The following is a 12,699-nucleotide window of genomic DNA, read 5'->3' as shown; positions in this document are numbered from 1 at the left end:
ATCCATGTGACATCTTGGCTACTTTGAGACAGATTTGGGATAAAGAGTCACTGCCTCTTGTCGCTGCTGGCACTGAAAAGTGGAGAAGAAGGCCATTGTGTAAACCTCAAGGCCTCTGTCATGTCACATGACTCCTTAATACAATGTGCCCTTTATGAAGACATAGCCCCTTCCATTGGGGGGACAATAACCTTCTCCACTTTCTCCCCCTCTTCGCCACTCACCTGCAGCCTGGCTTCTGAATGCTCAGTCCATGCCCAGAGCATAGCTGGTGACACAGCAAAGGGAAGCTGTGTTGCAGGGGAGCTGGGGGGGTAGGGAGGAGTGGGGAGGATTAGACTAGGCCAGTGGCTGGGCCAGAAAGGTGCCACTGAGTGGAGTGGGCAGCGAGGCCCTGGGCTCTGTCGGCCTGAGCTGCTCTAGCCTGAGAGCTGCAGCAATTCGTTTCTTTCTTCATCTGATCACACACATAGCATGTCGTGTTGTGCAACTGTATGTGAAGCGTACTCCGAAAATCACAGTCTAGAAGCAGCCTTTGGAAATCACTAAGAAGCACCCACCCTCTCATTTTGTGCATTAAAAATCTTGCTACTGTCTTGTGCAATTCCAAACCTCCACTGCCCACTGCTGACCTATAGACGAGGAAATATTTATAGCTCCTGTTTCTGCCCTCAGAAAGAAAATTATACCTTTCCACAATTAAGGCAAGTCCTTCCAGATGCCTGCCGAGGTGCAGTCTGTAACTATGACACACAAATCTCTGCAATGTGCCACTCTTGCCTGATCCATTCAGAAATGTCTGCTCATACTTTTGTCCTCTTACTGGAAATGGGAGATATTTTTCATCTGGCCACGATATATTTTAAAGAATGGGGGGTGTCTACTTTTGCTTTTGTTTATTTTACCTCCTTCTGCATAATTGATGCTGGGGACCGCTTCTCATTTAACCTGCGCCCTCTGTATACATAGGGGCTCGCCAGCAGCTCCTTCATCCACTCTGGCAAGCAGGAGCCAGGTTAGGCCTCAAGACTTTAACACGTTCAGGAGCCGAAGCAATGGTACAGTGGGGACTGTGTTTGCCCTGGATGCAGCCAATGTGGATTCAATCCCCAGCATCCCCATAGGGTCCCTAGAGCCCCACCAGGAGTGATTCCTGAGTGTAGAGCCAGGAGTAAGCTCTGAGCACTACTGGGCATGGCCCAAAAATAAACCCCAAAAAAGAATTAAACACATTCATTTGTTTTTTGAACAAATGTCACAGATGCCTCCAACCCTCATGTCAAAGGAGAGAAAGAAAAAGCAGTCAGCCTGGAGAGGAGCCCCGGATCCTCTCAGGCATGGCACCAGAAAACAGGGGTCCCCAATAAGGGTAAGTTATAATACTGCTAGACTGCAGGCGTCCTGCTGCGTGCACCCCAGCAACCCTCAGAGGCAGGGTGGTTATTTTCCCAGTTATACAGTTGGAATAGAATCCACGTTGCCAACAGCTGGAAAGTGGCAGAGCCTGGTTTTCCAGGGCAAACCCAGGCGGTCTGGCCCCAGAGTGCCTGCTGGTAGTCACTGCATCTCTTCCCCCACTGGGCTTCCCTAATCTGTAGGCCGCTTTACAGAACATCTGTAAAAGAGTTCCCCAACCTCCTTAAGCTGCTCTCCTGGTCTCCAGCTGTTAACATCTCACCACACGGCTCATTGTCAGTTGGGTCATGTACATCTGTGTCTAAGGACATGCTTTTATGTCTCTTTAATCTCTTTCAACCTATAACAATAACCTTCCTTCTCATATGGTCACAATCTTGGTAGGATACGAGTTTGTTTTTATGATGTTTTTAAATTTAATTTTACAACATTAAATTTATGTTTATGACTGGGGCCATAAGCACTCCTGGTGGTGCCCAGAGGAGCAGGTGTTCTGCCCATTGAGCTATCCCTCCAGCCCAAAAGTTTTACTTGTTGGTTTTTGGTTTTTGTTTTGGGAGCCACACCTGGTGATGCTCAGGGCTCGCTCCTAGCTCTGAGCTCAGAGATCAGTCCTGGCAAACTCTGGGGTGCTGAGAATCAAACCCAGGCCAGGTGCATGTAAGGCAAATGCCCTACTCACTGCGCTGTCTCTCCAGAAACTGGGCCCAGCACTTTTCAGGAGAAAGGGTGACCGTGCTATAAGATGCCTTTCAGATATGGACCATCTCTGTTTGCAGATTCAGACCATCCTGAGCAGGGACGCTGCAGAAATGAAGGACTTTTCTGTAAACATGGCACCTCCTGCATGTAGTACTATCTTAGTGCCCTGGTCCAGGGGACTCTCTGTGGGCTTCCTGTACCTTAGAGTTACCCATTTTTCCTTTGCTTTGGGGAGATATTCTGAGGCCAAGCCAGCAGCCTGCTCTTCAGGGAGAAGTAAATTCCTAGCCTTAGCAGGCACGTCTCATCTGGCCTCATCGACTAGTGATGGCCATTAAATGGAGACTTTCTATTTCTATAATTCTCTCTACATTAGTTGGCACTCTGATGTATATTTATTAAGTACAACTGACTCACAAATATTTACTCATTGATAATTGCACTATGACTAAGCCAATTAGTTTCATGCTCAGATTATCCCAGTTTGAGAAAATGGGTGTCAAAAAAAAAAAAAAACGAAAAAGAATATTGGTTTGGGTTGGGGGGGGGCACACCCCGTGGTGCTTAGGGCTACTCCCAGCTCTCTGTGTGATGCTCAGCAGGATTGCTCCAGGCAGTGAGGGCTTGACACCCTCCACCCCAACCCCAAAGAAGTTTCTGAGCCAAATAGACCCTGGAGACTGTCTTGTAACAGCCCGTGTGCTATGTGCTTAGCTACAGAGATAGTGACTAGCCGTAGGGGCTGGATTCGAACCGGGTCCCTGCAACACGAGAGCTCATTCAGGAGGCTCCACAGGCTTCTGGGAAGACAGGCCACCTTAGAGAAAGCCAGCTGGAAGATCGGCTGGTCAGGGAACATCCAGTGGGCAGAGAAGTTTGAGCGCCCAGCTCACTCGGCTTGCTCTGCCCAGCCCCCCTCTGTCTTTGCCTTTCCTTCTCAAGTGAGCCGGCCCTGGTCATGCTGGAGACGTGTGCGCCGGGCCGAGAGCACTAAGCTTGGCCACAGCAGGCAGCCCCACCTAGCTGTCTTCTTCTTTGCACTGAGCAGCTTTCTGGTGCCAGACCAGCATGGGCTTTGCTTCATGGACACGCTCGGTCCCAGCTGTTCTCATCCAAGTTTCAGATACCAGGCAACGTGCTCTCTGTGGCTTAAGGCGCTAAATCAGAGCCTGAATCCTCCAACGCCCTTCAGAGCTCTCTTCCTGCCTGCACCCTGGCCACACCTGTCTCTCTCTGATTAGATTTCTTTTACTTAGGGGCTGGGCTGCACAGCTGGCAGTGCTCAGGGTTTACTCCTGGCTCTGCGCTCAGGGATGACTCCTGGTGGGCTTCAAGGGATCATATGGGATATGGGGGGGTCATACCTAGGTTGGCTGCTTGTCCGGCAAGTGCCCCTACCCACTGTCCTGTCTTTCCTGACAGATTTCTTTTACTTGAACAAGTTTGAGAAAAGCAAATCCCATCGTTTTCCTCTGCGTGGAGTTTTCCCTCAGTTTAAAGGAGGGAAATATATATATGTATGTATGTATATATCTTAGTAGAATAAATTCACAGCACTGAGAACAGAGTACCAGAGGTTTGTTGGGGCTTCTGTTTCTTTCTCACTGTTTTGGAACAAGGTAGAGATCACAGGCTCTCCTCAGTGCAGCATTTTGCAAATTCCGGTGGTGTTATCACTAAGGTTAGTGCTGCAGTCCAACAGATACAACTCACAGATGCTGGGCCAAAGAGATACTACAGCAAGTAGGGCATTGGCCTTGCAAACAACTATACCAGGTCTGGTCCCCAGCATCTTAATATGGTCCCCTGAACCCCACCAGGAGTGCTCCTCAGTGCAGAGCCAGGAGTCAACCCTGAGCACAGCTGAGTGTGGCTCAAAGTCCATCTTCCTACCCCCAGAGAATAAAAATAAACACACAAGGTAAAAAGGAATGAAAAGGAATGTGTGAAACTATGAGAAGAATTTACAAGGACTTGGACAATCCGTGAAAAACCTACAGGAATACTCTGAAGAAAAAAAATTTTTTTAAATACAAATTTAATACAGTCTCCTGCCAAAGTAGTCCCATTAAGATGCAAATCTGATTAGTTCATTTACTGTTTAGAACTCTACATGCTGCCCAGGGCACTTAGGGACCTGGCCTCAGAGCCCTGCCTTGCTGGGGTTTAACACCCTCTTTGCATCACTTTAAGGCCCAGTTCCCCAGAATTCCAGTACTTGCAGGTGCTTTTCTCCCTGCCTGCAGGTTTTCCTGGCCCCCTCTACCCCCTCATACGTACACTGCTCAGTGCTTCCTGGCACAGAACATCCCTGTCTCAACTTATGTCAGGCCCTACTCTGCCCTGGCACCTCCTGTGTTTCCCATTGTCACAGTGATTTCTACAGCCACTGACCTGTCTCCACTGCACTGCTCAAGCCTGGGCCAGGAAGGCACTATATTTTGCTCAGCTCTTGGGAATGTTTGGCACATGACAGGTACTTAATACTTATTAACCTTTGTTTATGAATACATGCAGATATTTCATAAGTAATAAATATTTATTAATCTTTTCCCTAGGTGAGTATCACCTGTGTGGCATGTGGGAATGGGTCCTGAGAATGTGGAGCCAGTGTGAGGAAAGGACAGTGATGGGAGACAAGGGAAGACAATGGAAGGTGGAAGCATTCTGCCCCTGTCTGAGGGGCCGGGTTAAGAGAGGTATAATGGACTCAACTGATTTATTCATGGGAGTGCAGTTTGGTACACTTATTTGAGCTCTGTGAAATGGTCTGAGAGGGAAAAAAAACCTAAGGATTTAGCAAGAGAAGCAAAAGGAATTATGAAGAGGTGCAGTAGTAAGAAACAACTTAACCGTCTAAACAAACGAGGCCTCCACAGCTGCAGTCACACTGCACATGTCTTGTCAATTGACCTGGTGTCGCCAATGAACTTGTAAAACACACTTTTTTTTCTTTCTGTATTGCTGTGATTTTGTTTGTACAAAGCATTTGGGTAGCTGTTTAAAATAGCTACAGGTCAAAAGGAGGGGGTTAGATACAGAATAATCTCACTCATACATGGGACTCACAGATATATGGCAGGGTAGCAACAAAGGGCCAAAGACATCACAACAAGAGAATTAATCCACAAAACTGAGTTTTTTAGGGGTGGAAGGTTGAAAGAAAGGGTCATTGGGGCCTGGGGGAAGAGGTGATGAGTGTGGTGTTGGGATTATGTGCATGGGGAATCATCATTAATAATATTGTAAATCACTGAACCTCAAACAATTTTTTTAAAAAAAGAGAAAAAGAAATAAAAAAGAGCTGCAGCATGGAAGGAAGTTCAGGAGACATCAGGCAGGTGGTGTCTGTTTTCTCCTAGATCCATGCCATGGAACAGGATTTCATAACCTGTGGAAAAGTCTTGAGTCCTTGTAGGTGTTCATTATACATTGAGTGATTAGAGGGATGAATTTGTTAGATGGGGAAAGGGTACAATTTTTAAGAAACTGGCATTAAAATAAAAATTTCACGTGCTATACATTCTGCTGAAGCTGAATGAGAAGCTCTTGCTTCATCGTCCTTTGGATGCATGCTCCAAACGTTTTGTCTCTCACATAGATTTGATCCAGGAAAGCTCTCCGGCTCTCAGAGTCTCCGTGCTCAGTGCCAAGGCAGTGCCTTCCGGTTAAACCTGTTCAGGGGGCCTGTTCTGCTGCGCTCGCTTCTTTAGCCCCAGCTCCGTGCTTAACGAAGTTCTGCTCACTCAATTACTTTCATACTTAGAGAGTAATTAACTTCATGGGAACTTCTCCCGCCTCCTGGTTTTCTTTCCTGCCTGCCGGCCTTCCTGGCGGGGAGTCTTCACTGCTCCCAGCAGCAGGGGCTTATACTCTCCTGCTTTTAAAACATGGGGATCCACAATAATGCCTCTTGAAGGCTGAGTCACCGTTTTCAGCAAAATTTCGTTCTTGGTGTGAGAGGGTACTCTGAGGTCATGGGAATCAGTCAAGTCCTTCCGCCTTCACAGTCGGGTACTGTATCTGGTGAAGGAAAGCACGGAGTGTGTGGAAGTCGCGGTGCGTGGTGCAACCATTTTCATGGCGCATTAGTCAGTAATTGTACCTAGGATGTAGCAGTGTAACCAGAACAAAGAATTCACTGTTGCCTAATTAATAAAGTAATTCATCAAGGTTGTGTGTATTCGTCTTAAATCCACCAGGACATATAGTTTTAAAAGCCTCTATTGCTTTTATGCTTTTTTTGTGTGAGTGATTTTAATCACTTACTGTGGTAGAGTGTACGTCCTTAATTTTCTTACTCAAAACTGGCATGTTGGTTACCCAGTCACTTAAGTGTGGCCTTATGGTTCCATGAAATTAAAAAGTAGAAGCTTGAAGATCTCAGCTTATATGGCCAGATGCTCAACTGCCGGGTTTTCTCTCTGTTCACTGTCCTTAGCATGTGTATATTCCCAGTCTGGGCACTGTTGACCTTTAGGACGGATGCTTCTTTTGGGGGGAAGTGTGGAACTGTCCTATTGCCCTGTAGAAGGTTTAGCAGCATCCCAATCCTTTCCAGTTATGAGAGCCAAAATGTCCCTAGATATTGCCAGAGGTCGGGGGGGGGGGGGAGAAGGTTTAGCAGCATCCCAATCCTTTCCAGTTATGAGAGCCAAAATGTCCCTAGATATTGCCAGAGGTCGGGGGGGGGGGGGGAGCGTGGGGAGTTGGGAGAACAGTGCAAAATTACTTCCAGTCGAGACCTAAAACGAGCAGCTTTGAACCTTCAGACAAGTTTCCTGCCATGTAATCTACCTCCATTGAATTTCTTTTTGTCTTCCCAAACAAATATTATTTTTTCACATCAAATTTGGTTTCCTTGAAAAATTAAAGTCATATACTACTCTGTGAATCTAAATAAGATGAGTTTTGAAATAGCTGTCTCCATTTTGCTGTATTAAAGCAGAAACGCTGCAAGGAAGCTTCAAATTCTTCTTGAGACCATACACAGGTGCCTCCCCACCCTGTCCCCTACTCAGAGCACTGTTTTAAGTCGTAGATATCTCTATGAAAAGTAGAGTTATCATCAACTTGTAACTTATGTTTCTCTCTGAACACAGGGGTATTTGGCCTGGACTGGTATCCAAATAGCACCTTTGGCGGGCACCATCTGTTTGGCATTGTTAGCACACATGTTGACCGATGTACAAACTGTATGTGGAGTTTAGAAGGAAAAAGAGGAACTCTTATAGGGCTTACTCCTGACTTTGTGTTCCAGGATCATTCCTCGATGCTCAGGTGGCCCTATAGGTGCCAGTTATAGAACCAGGATTGTCTGTGTGCAAGGCCAGTGCCTTCACCCCTATGATTTAACTCATCTTGTGGAAATAATCTCTGCCTAGGCTAATTCACACATAGTTGCCACAGTCTTCGCTACTACCTGTGAGGCCCTTGTTCGGCCAGCGTGCAGTAAGCCTGCTTAGGGACCTGGCCCCTGCTTTAGTTCGTCTTCCTCTCCTGCCCTCATCTTTCCTCCAGCTGCACCAGCAGGCCCTGCCCTGGCTCTTCTCCTCCACCTTCCTCTCTTCGCACTTCGCTCTGTCATCACTTCCCTGTCCCGAAAGCTCTCCTAGTTGGCACCATTGTTTGGATCGCTTACTCACGTGCTACCATAGGATTGCTGTTGATAATACGCCTTTGTAACTGATCTCAATTACTGTTATATTTAGGGTGTTTGGAATTTCTATCCTAGCTAGACTGTGCCTCATTTTATTTCTTATAAATCCTCCCTCCTACTCTTTCCACTGAATAGGGCCATTTCCTGCACCCAATTAAGCTTTCAATAAATTCTATATAATGAAGGTAGAGGCGGTGCCGGGAGCCGTCAGCGCCTGGATTTCCAGACATCCAGAAAATTCTTGTAAACACCCAGGACAGCCCTCTGATTCCAGGGTATTTAGTTGGAAGCTGTTACTTTCTGGATTCCAGTTGGGTTTTGGCTGTGTATAAGCAGGCATAGCCCTGTTAGCTAGAAAGGTATTTTAGGCTATTAATCACATTCTTGTAACCCATTGAGAGGTTTTTTTAGCTGTTGTTTTTCTACTTTCTCAATTATTCTTGGACTTACCAAGCTCTTAATAATAAAGTACCTTAATGTTTCACTTTTCTATTTTTTATACATATATCCTGAGAGAGACTGCTGTGTTAGAATTCAGTTTAATTCCGACTAGCAGAGACACAAAATAAACCACAGGGAAACAAAAGGAAAATTTACGACCTTTTCCCCACAAAAGTTCAGTGCTAGGTTTTCCAGTATTAGTTATAGCGGCTCTGATCCACAAAACCTCAGAGATCTTGGTGCCTTCCAGCACATTGTTCCTTCATTGTTTTGTGTGACTTCATGGTTCAGGATAGTGGTTAGTGTTCCAGCCATCACATCTGCATTCCAGGCAGCAGATAAATGCAGTAACAGAGAAGAAAGGAGATGAGTGGATTTTTTTTTTTTTTGCCTTTCCTACAGGAGACTCCCAGGACTTGCTACATTACATTTCTGTTAGGAACAGTGAAGAGTTTGTTTCCTCAGCCTTCGTATTTGCCCTAAAGAGAGGGAGTTCCGTTGGTCTAGTAGAGGAGTAACATGGTCCGAGGGATTCCATGACTGCCCAGTTCATTCCTCTACCCAGAGAACTTTCTCGGTGTTTATTTCAATACATTCCTTTTGTTTTCCAGTGACTTCTTATAATAGTATTTTAATGAATATCTATGCTTATATATATTTTAAGGATGCTATATTTTTATAACATAGTTATAAAAGTTACAGAACATAAAGAACCACATAGAATTGCCCATATCTCCGTGATCTCAAGACAACCATTAAGGCCCTGGGCTGCAGTTCAGTTGTGTGGTCTCTGCCTTGCATGCAGGAGCGCCCAAGAGAGATCTCCAGCATCACAAAAACATACAAACAAAAACCCACCAAAACAGCATCATGTCACAAGTGGCTGTAGAACAAAGAGCCTGGGAGGCAGGTCAGAAGGCTGGAGCACCTCCTTCACATGCAGGAGCCCAGGGGTCCAATGCCCTGGCCACCTGGTTACCCAAATATCACTGGCAGCCAACAGGCGTGGCACCAGAAGGCAACAGAAACAGAACAGGCAACTTCTGTCCACAGAGGATTCAGATATTTTCTGAAGTTCATTATGCTCTCCCACAGAGTCAGTTTAGTCATCTTTCTTCCCAGCATCCTAACTGATGTGTGTGGCCAGGCAGTGACAGCAGTGGAGGGAAGCTTAAGAGTTAACTTTGTTGCTCCCAAGAAGCATTCTAAGCAGAGAGATAGTATGTGTGTCTGTGGAAATAGCTGGAGCCCTGAGCAGGAGGAGATGAGCAGTAATGACACTTGAACTCAACTCTAGAAAAACTGATGTTGTAAACAGTTGTTAGTAAAAGTGACTTGTTGGGAATATAGCTGCCTATTTTAGCTGCTGGAGAATGAAGTTGGGATGACAGGTCCTGAGGAAAGTGTGATTCAAGCAGTCTTAGGAAAGAACCAAGCCATACATGGCCAAGTTCTAACATCTCCTGACTCCCAGATTTAGAAAATTCAAAGTTCACAGGAGGATTAGTCAGTAAGTCCCAACCCTTTTTTGACATCCAGAAATAACTGAAGGGCCCTTTAGAATTTGTTGGAAATTTTCATTTATTTCATACGCTGGATGAATCCTTACCTTGAATCAAAACAAACTTTCATAAATTAATTTTTATAAAGTTGTGCATGATTACATCCCATGTTTCAACACCAATCCCACCACCGTTCAAACATTCTTTTAAGATAAAACAAAGTAAAATCAATCTTTTCTGCTGAAATGCTAAAGTGGGGGGCGAAATGTTCAGAAATGCAGAGTATGTGAGGAGCTCTATTAGATCCCTAGCCAGATGGTCCCAGCTCTCTGCCCGGAGAGGTCCCCCTACCCTAAACCGGCCACTTGCCAACTGTAGACCCTAAACTGCGCTGGGTCACCCCTAAACCCCCTATTAGGCGTTACACAGAAATGCCTAATGATTCAATTAAAATAGTGCCACTATTTAATGAGAGGTAGTACAGCACGTTGGGTGCTTGCCTGCGATGTGGGCGGATCCAGGTTTGATCCCCAGCACCCTATACAGTTCCAGATCCCCTCCTGGATTTTGAGCACAGAGCCAGGAGTAAGTTCTGAGCTCTGCTGGGTGTGGCCTCCAAATAAAAGAAGATACAATAAAATTGTGCCACTAGATGGTGAGATTTCTTTAGTCTACACAGGACATTAAGCATATAACTACCTTTTTCTGAAAACTGCGTCCGTGTCTGTGCCTGTGCGTGCGTGTGTGTTGGGGGTGGGGGTGGAGGGCTGATGGAGTGGGGCCGCGGGAGCCACACCCGGTGAGTAGGGGTGCGTGGGGGCGCCTAACCCAGGGCCCGCCCGTACACTACCACCTGAGCCACATTCCTGGCCCAGGAGGAAAAAAAGAAGGGTGGTTCTGTTCTCAGTGTCCCAGAGGCGCGGGCGCAGGGGAGATGCACGTGAAGGGCGTGGCCCGCGTGACGCGTTGGGCGCCCCGTGCCAGGCCGGTGCCTGCGGGTTCTCCGGGGCCGGGGCCGAGAACAGTGCGGCCGATTGTGTGGCTGGTTCCCTCCGCTGGCGGGCAGGGCCCGTTCAGCGTCCGCGCGAGCACCGCGGGTCGTTCCGGAGCCAGGTGCGCGGTGCGGCTGAGGCCGAGGGGCCCCGCGGCGGCGCGCCCCGTTTTCAAAAGCTCCGGGTTTCCTGTTGGCCGGCGGGGCGGGGCGGGGCGGGGCCGGCGGAGCGCTGGGCGCTCTCATTGGCGCGCGCGCCGGCCAATGGCGTTTGCGCGAGGCCCGGAGGCGTGCCCCGCGGAGGTCGCGCCGTCCGTCTTCTGGGGCCAGCGGGGCGGGCGGGCGAGGCCGGGCCCGGCGCGCGGCGATCGCAGGCGGCGCGGGGGCAGGAGGCGCGCGGCCGGCGGGGACCCCGCGGAGGAGGGCGCGGCGTGTGCGGGACACCCGAGCCGGCCGGAGTCTCGCGGACAGCCCAGCGGACAGGTCGGGCTGCGTGTCTGGAGTGAGTGTGTTGTCCATGTGGAGTTCGGAAGGACGCGAGGAAAGGCTGGACGCGGGATGGTCCAGCGCGGGCGCACGGCGCCGCCCGGGCTCCTCGCACGCTCGCCCTGTCTCGGTGTAGAAGCAGCCGGGTGCCCAGCCCCGCTTCCAAAGAGAATTCTCTCCACGCGCGTGGAATGGAAACCCGGGGACTCTGTAACAGCTGGAAGGATTTTAAATCGGGCTCCAAGCATGCACCACCTTTGAAAATTATTGTAACTATTATTATTTTATTATTGTTGTTATTATTATTCCTGTGCTTGACAGTCTTTTTTACTACTTTCCATCATCTCAGAGGAAAGCGGGCTCATGCCTTCTGCATGGGTGATCAGCCGACAGTTTGAGTGACCAGCCTGGGGGGATGGGGCAGGGCCGGCTGGCAAATATGTGCAAGAACCAGCACCTTGATACTATTTAGGAGGTCTGGGGGTGGGGGTTCATGTCCAGGATGGGGGCAGGGGTGCTGATGTCCTCATTGCTGGTGGATCCTTTCCATCTCTCAAAAATGTAGAGTTTGTCGTGGCTGATGTTTAGGAAACACTTTTCTGCCGCTGGAGAGAGAAAAGGAATCAAGCCAATAAGGCGCTTGCCTTGCTAGCTGTTCACCCAGGTTCTATCTAGGCACTTCCTGAGAGGTCTCCTGAGTCCCACCAGGAGTGGACACTGAGTGGAGAGAGTCAGGAACAAGGCCTGAGCACAGCCGGGTGTGGTGCAAAAACTAACTAGAAAATTTAAGAAAGAAAAAAAGCAAAACACATTACTTAGTCCTACAACTTTAAACAAAAGCAGCCTTGCTTCGCAACTGGAAATATATACATAGCTCAGGTCAGCAGCTAGTCTGCCTTGAAAGGCCCTTGTGTTTCCTTTTCTAAATGTTTGGTTTAGCCAGAAGTAGCATTTACCGAGTGCCACATGATCCCCTGTTTGGAGTATAGGTTTACCCTTATTTTCATTCTCCTTTGCATCTGTTTGGATATATCACAAACCCCACACTAGCTATTCTTGGGGTCAGTGAGTGTCCAGAAGTCAAAGTGAAGAAAATTTTTCCTCCCATCAGACCGGGGTTTGACTTGATCTTTAAGTAAAAAAGACACAGGGTAGAGTCGCAGTCTGTCCTCTGACCGTGTCCTTTCACCCACGCAGCTGAGTTAATCATTTAATGTCCCTGTGTCCCAGCCTTCTCAGCAAGGAAGGTGTCGTGGCAAATTGGGATGTGGTGGAAGCGGTCAGACCTTGGGCTGTCTTTTTCTACCACCAAGAGAGGCTCAGTGTATAGAAAAAAGCAGGTGTAGGAACTCTCACCCCAGACTTTCTGGATCTGAGCTGTGTCTACGTCAATTCATTTGTAGTGCCTGAGTGTATACACTTCATCATAACACAGGCGTCTAAGACTGTTGTCTATCGGAAGGACCTCATAGGTGATGATGAAAATGATTTATTTGAGTGCT

General features: G+C 47.9%; 1 protein-coding gene across 5 annotated transcripts in view; it reads left to right on the top strand.

Annotated features, from left to right (window-relative positions):
• The window catches only part of KANK1 (KN motif and ankyrin repeat domains 1), a 229,613-nt gene that overhangs the window by 183,694 nt on the left and 33,220 nt on the right, over positions 1 to 12,699 (top strand). The window contains exon 1 of one of the 5 annotated variants that reach the window (XM_055118421.1): positions 11,061 to 11,213. The exons of 3 other annotated variants lie outside the window; for them this stretch is intronic. The gene's annotated coding sequence lies outside the window, so the exon portion shown is untranslated. Of the gene's footprint in view, positions 1 to 11,060; positions 11,214 to 12,699 lie in introns of those variants that run through there. One more of the 5 variants, XM_055118423.1, reaches the window with a different exon arrangement.

The sequence above is a fragment of the Sorex araneus genome, chromosome 1, assembly GCF_027595985.1.
Source record: "Sorex araneus isolate mSorAra2 chromosome 1, mSorAra2.pri, whole genome shotgun sequence".
NCBI lineage: Eukaryota > Metazoa > Chordata > Mammalia > Eulipotyphla > Soricidae > Sorex > Sorex araneus.
This window is presented reverse-complemented; position numbering and strand designations above follow the sequence as displayed.